Source organism: Suncus etruscus, chromosome 4 (genome assembly GCF_024139225.1).
Source record: "Suncus etruscus isolate mSunEtr1 chromosome 4, mSunEtr1.pri.cur, whole genome shotgun sequence".
In the NCBI taxonomy this organism is placed as follows: Eukaryota; Metazoa; Chordata; class Mammalia; order Eulipotyphla; family Soricidae; genus Suncus; species Suncus etruscus.
The window spans coordinates 75168581-75179400 of NC_064851.1; the positions used below are offsets into that span (position 1 = coordinate 75168581).

The following is a 10820-nucleotide window of genomic DNA, read 5'->3' on the forward strand; positions in this document are numbered from 1 at the left end:
TTCTTCATAATTTCTCAACCACAACAATCCTATAAGCAGCAGTAGAAATATCAAATTTATCCATGCCTTTCTTTTCTCATTAAAATAGAATTTCCGGGGCATGGAGGTAAGGCATTTGCTTTTCATGCAGAAAGTCATTGATTCAAATCCCAGCATCCCATGTGGTCCGTCCCCACCCCCCCAACCCCCCCACCCCCCGAGCCTGCCAGGAGCAATTTCTGAATGTAGAGCCAGGAGTAACCCTTGAGCGCTGCCTGGTGTGACCCAAAAACCGAAAAAAAAAAAAAAAGAATTTATATTCTCTTATTGAAGAGAGAAATTATAGGCACAGTGAAGCTTGTAGTGTGACTCTTGGCCATGGTAGAATTGGCTAATAATTAGTAAACTATTTGTCAACTCTTATGCAAACATCTCATTAAATTTTCTATGAGGAACATCCTCTGTGAGGAACAGTATTATCAATTACATTTACAGATGAATAAATTAAGGCATAGAAAAGAAAAGTAGCATTCACAAGGCCATCTCTCTAGATTCTAGAGGACTATGGGAATTTAAATACAGGTTATCTAAAAACAAAGTCCTCTCCAATGAACTACCATACTACCATGAATTTGACAGCAATGTGCCCAGAGAATGGTCATCTACAATAAGAACTCAGGGGGTGTTCTGTGATAATGAGGTACCCTCATTATTCTTTTAGAAAGGTGATGGTTACTATTATATCTATAATCAATATTTCATAAATGAAGAGTAGAGTAGCAGATGTATTGTAACTCCACCCTGGATTTAGGTGTAGCTACCTGAGACCCACCCATTTCTGGGAGGGGTCTTGGGAACCAGATATTATGTGTGACCTTACCTGCAAGACCCGGCCCATTCCTGGGAGGGGTCTTGGAATAGGTAGATAAACCTTTGAGCGAGGGGATTAAGGGTTCGGCCCTGCTGCCCGCTCTGGCTTCTGGTCTTTGACCAGCATGGAGCCCAAAGGGAAGATGGCTGAAAGGAGTTAAGATGCAGGGCCTAGAATAACTAGTGCTTGAAAGGTTATGAGTAGGCCACACACATGTGGTGAATAGGGCATGAATAAAGCTGATGGTTCCTGATGCCTGCCTGTGAGTGAGTTCTATACCCGCCGTTCACCTGGGCCTGGAACCCACCAGCTGGATGGGGGTTGTAGAGCCACGTGGCCTGGGATGGCATCCACTTCCATCCAGCTCCATCCTTATTTAATTCAACAATGTATGTCTGTTAATTTCCGTTTATCTTGGTGAAATTGAAAGGCACTTTGGAATTTGTAGATCTGTCTCTGATTTTAAATGAAAGAAATGTGTTTTTTTTAATGTTTGTAATGGTGAGGTGAAAGGTATTATACATTGTATGACTGAAACTCAAACATGAACAACTTTGTAGTTGTAAAAAAATAATAATTCAATTGTGTTATTAGCAAGCAACATTGTAAACATGTTACTTAAATAAAGTAATTAATTTAACATTTTAATCTAAAAGACTTAAAAATTGTTTGTACAGAATATCTAGCATTTTTCTTTTTAGGTGGGAGGATTCTGCTTGGCTTTGAATTTGTTGTCTCTATCAATTACAACAATCAAAAAAGTGCAAATATATTAGTGTATGGGAAGGCCTGATTTTCATCTAATATTATCTGATGTATTTTTTTCTATTTAAACCTGAAAAGTTGTTGGGAAAGAAAATAGTAGAATTTTATTATTTTATTTTATTTTGTTTTGTTTTTACCAGTTTGGGGTAATTCTTATTTATTTCCTGTGGGTCACTCAGTGGCCCTCAACTGGGGTCCCTGAACATCATTTCAATGTTTAGTCTCTGCAGTTCTTTGTCCACTGTTTTGAGTGTTCTAGTCTCAAACATATTTTGTTCTTCCAGAAACTTCTCAAACAGACACCTCCATAGACACCAAAGTAATGTGCTTTGCTGGCCAAAAGCACCTGCCCCATTGCAGTCAATAACCTCTGTCGGGTCTGGTACAAAGATTATAGATTGTACATGGTCATGGAGATGAGAATGAGACCGTACTTTTCAAAGGGTTTTTCGCTGCTTAGGGACAAATTTACAAAACTCAGTCCATTCTCTGCAGAAGCAGACGCAGCACCTGCCGGGTTTGGAGCCTTGATGGTAAGCTCTGTGTCATCACTTTCATTTCCTTTGGTTCCCTGCCACTCGTCTTCCAGAGTGGCATTGGCTGCTACATTAGACATGGTCATTTCCCCTATCACGGTGCTTTTCTAGTCCTGAAAATAAGTTTTTCTGGCCCCCTTCTGGAGTGTGATCATTCCCAGCAACCCAGCCCCACAACCCAGATCCAACACCTTTTTTTTCTCAGCAAATGGCACCACGGTCTCAATGAAGTAAGCCAGTAGGTCAAAAGTGCCCTCTCAGACTTTCAAGCCTCCTTCATGCACCCCTGTAATCAGATCAGAGTGAGCAGAAAAGCTCTCTCAGATTTTTTCTCTCATGAAGTTTTCTGTCAACAAGGTGGTTTTCACCAGGGATATTCCAACCTCCTGAAGGCTGGGTAACGTTTCCAGGACTTTATTCTCGAAAAATTTCTTGAGGTCATTAGATTGCTCTTTGGCAACTCTTGAGACCATCCATCTGTTCTTCACATGCTTCCAAGTTACTGGGGCTTTTGGTGATACTGCATATGCGGTCCAAATCTTGAGAAGATGAAGCATTTCTCACCAGCTCATGTGCCCACGATTGACCCTGAGGCTCAATAGAAATTTTCCTTCTCTCTATTTCTCCTTTTGATTTTCTGACACTGAAGTGTCTTTGAAAGAATCCAGGGGCAAACTTCATCTGCAGGGGGTGTCAACTCATTTGCCACAGTTTTCTATGGTGAAATTAAACTGAAAGGAAGATGCTGCAATCCTGGGCAGAGTGGTGGATCACACATAAGCCTGCTTCAGTTACTCAGTTAGAATTGCTGTAATCTGGTTTTCTGCTTCTGCTCACAAACACAGGAATATAGAGTAAATTCCAATGCTCTGTAGATCTCTCTCCACAGCCCGCTGGCCAGCATTACTTCTTGGGGGAACCCTTATCTAATTTAAATTAGAAACTGAAAGGAGACAGAAAAAAAACAAGTAAACATTAGGAAGAAAAGAATGCAAAGATCATAGATTTAGCAGCAATAAATTTCAGCAGGGGTTGGGTGGGGGCCACACCAGGCAGTGTTGGAAAACCATAAGCAGTTCTGAGATTAATCTATGGTTGGCCACATGCAAGGGAGTGCCTTACCCTGGTAACATTCGCCAGACCTAAATTTTAGCTTTTATTTTTCCACTTGATGAAGGATAGGGGGCAAATTTATTTGGTAAATTCCAAACTTGCTGCTTTCACGAAGCATCCTAAAGTTAACCAAGAGAAGTCAAAGTCCTGTGAATAAAGTGTTCAAGTGGGGAGGCTGGTGGCAATGTCAATGCTTTATGAGCCCCTGTTCCCAAGATTGACTTCTTGGGTCTGTTTGTTAAAATAGGTTGGTGATGACATCATAGCAGCAAATAATGCTTGGAAGGGTCAGATGATAGAAGTGAACTTAATGACTCAGAACTAGAGGTCAGGTTACATAATATCTTCTACCTCTGCTCTGATCACCAAAAATTTCAAGAACCCATCAAGAAAAAGAAAACCCACTAGAAAAACATTAATCAAAGTGTCAATACTATTTATACGAGATTTTCAGATATGGTAGTGATATTTAGTTAGAGGATTCTCTAGAACTATTAAAAACATCCTGTGGACTGCAGAGCTTTGGGTTGCAATTCTATCGATTGCCATTCTCAGGACACCATAGATGACATGGCAATAATAGAATGCCCAACTAGTTAAGAATTACAAAAGAAGTTCATTTCAATATAAAAGAAATTGACAAGCAATTGACAACTTAAAGAAAAATTGGTGTGGGAAGTTCCTCTCAACTTTCTGACAGTTTATTTTCTGGGTCTCGGAAGTCCTTATCTCCTCATAACACTGGCTAATGTTCAAAGCCTGGACTTATTCTTTTAGCTAACATCTTATAAATATGGCCAGGACACTAATAGTGGATTGTTGTATGGTTCTGGTTACAACGTAAGGAAAATCGGTTTTATACGAATGTTTTTTTTTATGATCATCAATATCTTGACTATTATAACCTCCACTGGTTATGTAGAAATTTTCCAGAGATGGTATAGATCTTGGTTAAAAGTGTAAATTTTTGTGCCATATTGTGAAACATGATTATGTTATTAGTCATATGCCTTAAACTCCAAAGTTTTTAATTTGTATGTTGGCAATGGATGGCCTTTCTGCCTACTTTGTAAGATCCAGTACTACTAACAGACTTTCTTTTTTTTTTATTTTATTTAAACACCTTGATTACATACATGATTGTGTTTGGGTTTCAGTCATATAAAGAACACCACCCATTACCAGTGCAACATTCCCATCACCAATGTCCCAAATCTCCCTCCTCCCCACCCGATCCCCACCTGTACTCTAGACAGGCTTTCCATTTCCCTCATACATTCTCATTATTAGGACAGTTCAAAATGTAGTTATTTCTCTAACTAAACTACTCACTCTTTGTGGTGAGCTTCCTGAGGTGAGCTGGAACTTCCAGCTCTTTTCTCTTTTGTGTCTGAAAATTATTATTGCAAGATGTATTTCATTTTTCTTAAAACCCATAGATGAGTGAGACCATTCTGCGTTTCTCTCTCTCTCTCTCTCTCTCTCTCTCTCTCTCTCTCTCTCTCTCTCTCTCTGACTTATTTCACTCAGCATAATAGATTAACCTTTTGTGCCACAAATCCCTGGAAGCATTAGAAAATTTCAGAACAATATAATTCAAATATGTAAAAAGTTTGTTTGTTTGTTTGGTTGGTTGGGTTTTTTTGGGTCACATCCGGCAGGGCTCAGGAGTTACTTCTGGCTCTAAGCTCAGAAATTGCTCCTGGCAGGCTCGTGGGACCATATAAGATGCCGGGATTTGAACCAATGACCTTCTGCATGAAAGGCAAATGCCTTACCTCCACGGTATCTCTCCAGTCCCAAATATGTAAAATTTTTTAAGTTCTATTAATTTAACCAATCATATTTAATAATCATACAGTTTTTTGACACAAAGTTATGATTAATTCTAAATCCTCTTATTAGGTCTAAAATGGGTCTAATATCAATAGGAAATTTCAAATTTGTAAAATTATCTTAGTTACTAAAGATAGATTTAGTAACTAATATAGGATGAAAAAATATATTACTCTATTGGTGCAAGATCTGACTAATATTGTTCATATTTTCTTCTTACATTGATATTTGAAAGAAACACTAAGTTCCAATTTGAGATTAGTAAAAAATATATGAACTTCCCTGATGTTGAGGTCAAAAATCCTCCTCAGCTCTACCTTTGGCTTTTGAGGATTAGCAGTCCATAGACATTAAGTAAAGATTGCATTGATGTCAGACAAGTCTTATCCTGTAGTAAAAAGAAAATCTATAAATTACTTATTACATAAATATTTACACTTAGGAAAAGAAATGATGTCATGCTATGCAAACTTTTACAGGTAAAAATTTGACGTCTTTTTCTTTGGCTTTTGGGCCACACCCAGCAGCACTCAGGGGTTACTCCTGGCTCTGTGCTGAGAAATTGTTCCTGGCAGGCACGGGGAACTTTTGGGAAGCTAGGATTTGACAACCATTGGTCCCTGGGTCAGCCATTTGCAAGCAAATGCCCTCCCTCGTGCTGTCTCTCCAGCCACCCAAAATTTGACTTTTATATGGTAACATAATTTAGGTAGTTTAGAAAACAATTCACAACACTATTTTAATTCTTTGTTACATTCATTGACATTCTTCCTCCTCCTCCAGAAATATGTATTAGCTTAGTAGAATTTTAAATGTGTGTTTGAAATCATGTTTGGCTCTTTCTTTCCAGTATTTATTGATAAAGACAAATGGTCACATTTTTACATTAATAGGAGATTTATGCTGCTTCTTAACATATCTTTTATTTTCTTAATTATAGAACATTTGTGATGTCTATGGTTTACTCACCGCTGTGACTCATCTAGATCTGGAAAGTCTTTGCCATGTTGCCAGAAGTTTTGTCTTACTAATTTGGAGGAAGTCTAACTATATTTAGGTATTATCTATTATTTAGAAAAATAAATAAAATAAATCATCTCAATCAGCTCCAAGTAAGCACCAACTACAGACACAGAAATAGCAAGTGATCTAGATAGCTCTACACCATGCCCAGAATTAAAGACGGGGCAGCAGGACACGGTAATGAATACAAATGCTAGTTCCTACATTGGTATTATTGTCAAGCCATGTCTTGTGGCCCAGTTAAGATGGTAAAATCTAGGGGTAGGCATTCTTTCTAGTGCATTGCAGAGCTATTGAAACTTTCCCCATTGTAGACCTTTTTTGCTTAAAAAACTTTTTGTACCAGCATAGATATATAAGCATATAAAAGAAGTATATATATTCATTGATAATAAATCATAAAGAATTGACATCAAAATAAATTTTTACAAACGTTTTCCAAAGGGAGCCATAATCCAAAATTTAAGAAGAAAGGCTTATAAAACTGCAAGTAGTTTTATAAGTAGTTTTATTGCAGCCCAGTAGTGTTAATTCTTATTAAAGGAAAAAGTGAAGAAATACTAGCTTGATCAATTGTTCTTCTAAGCAATTGATAAAAGGCTTTGTTTTTGATTTGGCTTGTCACTTTAATACTCAACATTAACTTGATAAAATGGGAAATAAGTAATCACTTGTGTGAGAATTTAAAACTTGGAAAATTATATATTCTATGGAAAAAAAAGAACGTGTTAAACAAATTAGTGTATGAACAAAATTGCTAAAAGTTTGAATTTAAAATACCACCTTAAGGCATTATCAGGCTTTTGAAAGGCATGTTTTCATTTAAACTACTAATCATATTATCTTTATAAATGGAAGTTTATTATGGCAGATATAAAAATATTTTTGTGGTACATGAAAGATATTCTTAGAAAAATAGTAAAAGCAGATTAAGTAGATAGCCGAATAGCAAAGGCATAGGTATATAGACAGAAGCTCCAAGTTTGATTGCTGTAACCACAAGGTTCTTCGCCAAGCACCCTAAGCATTGATCTGGGAGTGACTGTAAATACTGCCAGATGTGGTCCACAAAAAAATAAACTAAAATACCTGGGAGATAGTACTTACTCAAAAATATATTAGATCAACTAATTAAGTAAATAATTCATTCTAATTTATAAAAATTTTATAACAAAACTTGGACTTTTCACATATTAATGGATGTATGTTTCTTTGATACTGAATGTTTTTCTTTTATTTTTTTTACTGAAATAACATTAGTTTATGTAGCAATACACAATAAAATTTTCTGAACTTATTTTTAATAAAATGTCCACAGCCCTTTTAGTAAGCAAAAGGGCTTTTTCATATTTTTGGAGAAATCATACCATCAGGGCATGGGGGACCATATGACACAGGTAGTGAATATATCTTTTTCACCCAGATCTACATGTTTTTAATTGTCCTAAAAATTGACAATATATTTTGCAAGTTTAACATTTGTCTTTGGCATTTACATGTGTGCTTGAATATGTATTTTTGTTATCAGTGATGAATATGTATATACACACATATATGAATATTCATTGGGACTACATTCTGAGTACTGCTCAGAGCTTACTCCTGACTGGTTAAGGATCACTCCTGGCAGTACTCAGGAGACCATATGTAGTGCTGGAGTTCGAATCAAAGTTGGCCTTGTGCAAGGCAAGTGCCCTACCCCTATATTATCTGTCCAGTCCCTGTTTTATAATTTTTATATGGGAACAACACTCAGAGTGTCTTGGACAACACTTACTCAAGCAGAGATCTGATGGCATAATCCTGGAGATACTCTCACTGACATATTGAGGGCCAATGATTCACACACATGAGTGTTCAAGAGCCACCAGATGTGCTTAGGCAATCACATGATCCAGGCATCAATTTAAAACATATATTCTACTGCTTTAACTAGCTTCTTGATCCTTATTCAATATTTCTAAAGACCTTTCAGTATAATACTATAATATGTATAGTTTTGCTTAGTCTTTTCACAATGTATTTTATGTACATAAATTTGACCAATCTAATAGGAGGCCCAGAAATTATATAGAATTATGCTTTTTTTGTGTCCCCAAATGATAATATTGGTTGTCAAATCTTTTTATGTAAACCTAGTTTTGTTAGCTGATTGAAACATTTATTTCTATGACAGTTCCATGTCATAAGCTTCTGATTTTTCTGAGTTCTTTCCATTGAATGCTATTGTTGTAAACCACAATTATAGTTGGTTAATCCACACTTGCTATTTCTTTCCCAGAATTTTCTTTGCTATTTCAAATGTTTATTTTTCAAATAGATCTCAGTCATGTTTTAAGTGCCACAGAACTTGTGATTTTTATTAGAATTTATTTGCATTTAATTCAGTTCCTGTTACATATACTTCTTTTTTAATGTTTCAGCTATTTAAAAAATAAAATGGTTATCTCCTGACTGTAGTCCCTTCATATTTCTCCAGTCAAATTTGCAAGTCTACTTTTATGTGTAGTTTTCCTTTCTTTATCCCAGTTACAAGTGATTTTCATGTTACTAAATCCATTAGTCAATTCTATACCTCATCCAAATTGACTTCTCAGTGTGGCAATTAATTGGGTTGACCATTTATTTTTTATTTTTATGCCCCCCACCTGCATGTATTCGAGACAGGCATTCTACTTCTCTTACTCATTAACATTGTCATGCTAGTTGTTAGTGTAGTTATTTCCTAACTGCACTCACCACTCTTTGTGGTGAACTTCATATTGTGAACCAGTCCTTCTAGCCCTCATCTCTATTGTCTCTGGGCATTATTATCATAATGTCTTTAATTTTTCTTAAAAGCCATAGATGAATAAGACTCTTCTGTATCTATCTCTTTCCCCCTGACTTAAATCACTCAGCATAATATATTCCATGTACATCCATGTATAGGAAAATGTCATGACTTCCTTTCTCCTGGTGGCTGTAAAATATTCCATTGTGTATATGTACCACAGTTTCGTTGTATGAGGCCCTTAATTTGCATGTGATTGTCCCAGGATTCAATCTCTGGACCACATATGGTCTCTTGGACACAGTCAAGGAGTGATCCCTGGGAACAAATCCAAGGGTAAACCCTGAATACTGCTGGATGTGACCTCCTAAACCCCACAAATACAAACCAGCTCCCCAAACCACTTTTCAGCCTGTTGCCCCAACATCTCTCTGAGATTTCTATTCCCTAATTGTTCCTTCTAAGTTTTCTTTATCTTTACATGTCAAAAATCATTAGTAATATCCTCTGCACAATTTTTCTTTCTCTTTCCACTCTCTCTTAAATTACTACCCATTTTTAATTTAAATCACACATATGTTGAAGATTTACGACTTAAATCACAGTTCCAAGTTGAAGATGCTTACTTGCCTAACAACTTGATTTGAAAGTGTTGTAGGTATCTTTATTTTTTTTTTCATTTAAACAGAACCAAATGATCTACTACAATACTTTATAGTTCTGATATATCTGAGAGTATGGCTTCGCTATTATACATTACACATTACTTGTTACACATGTCAAACCTGGATACAATTTTGATATGGTCACCTCGTGTTCTATCATTACCAGATTTGCCCAATATGTTAAAGAAAAAAATGAAAATATTTAAATGTCCTAAAGGCAAAGATAATTAAAAATACCTATAGTTAAACAATTTGGATTTGTTATTTGTTAGAGTAAAGGACAAGGTTTTCAGGAGAAATGGGTAAATAGGATGAGAAACCTGGCATGTGGCCTTTACAAAATGGCATCCCTCCTTGTTCAGAACCCAGGACCTCACACTACCTTTGCCCTGGACAAAATAGCTTCTCAGAAAACAAAATGTTGACATATTACTTGCACATATTTTTCCCAGTTGTTTTCTAAGATTGATCTAGAGCAAGAAAACTTAGTTTTCAATTCTGAAATACCTAATATTAAGCTCTGTGAGCCCTACTTCCTAGTTAATTAATTATTGTGAATGACAGTGCTAATTTTTTTTACAGTGTTAAGGACATTCAATCAATGCCTATAAAGGGATTCAGATAACCAAATAATAAGTTGGGGGGGGGGCGGATGGGAAGGGCGGGTGAAAAGAATTGCACACACCACCATGCAATTCTCAATACCAGCTTGGTGTCCTACAACATTGGCATTATTTATTGGCAGATGTTATCAGGTCCCATAGGGCTAGTCCTATACGAATATTCCTTACTTCTATTCCTATTACAGATAGCAGTTGCAAGCCTAGGTGATCACCTATACTTTGGGCCAACTGACTACAAACGAGAGGATATCTTCAATTCACTACTTGGTTGTGATGATTTTGGTAGAGGGGTTTGAAGAAGTCAGAAAATAATTTATTTACTAAATTACTGATTTATTACAAAAGAATATTACTTAAAAATTGTTGTGTTGAAGAGACATATAGCAAGATGCAAAGTTGACTACCCTCTCTGGTTACTCCACTGTCTCAAACCTCCATGAATTCACCAACTCAGCAAGTCATATGAAGTAGGACTAAGGGGGCTAATACTTTCCACCGACTCTCATTAAAGACCTGCTTAGACACATTAGAGAATTATTTTCCTTGATTAACTTGTAAAATTTCCTGGAATCTTCCATCAAGCTCTAGATTTTCCTGAGTAGGAGGGTTTCAACGCTCTCTTTCTGAAGGGGAATC

The 10820-nt window shown here is 36.4% G+C and overlaps 1 pseudogene; it reads right to left on the minus strand.

The window, feature by feature from the left end:
* Positions 1 to 1800: 1800 nt before the first annotated feature.
* LOC126007111 (histidine protein methyltransferase 1 homolog) lies at positions 1801 to 2708 on the minus strand (annotated as a pseudogene).
* Between the last annotated feature and the right edge of the window lie 8112 nt (positions 2709 to 10820).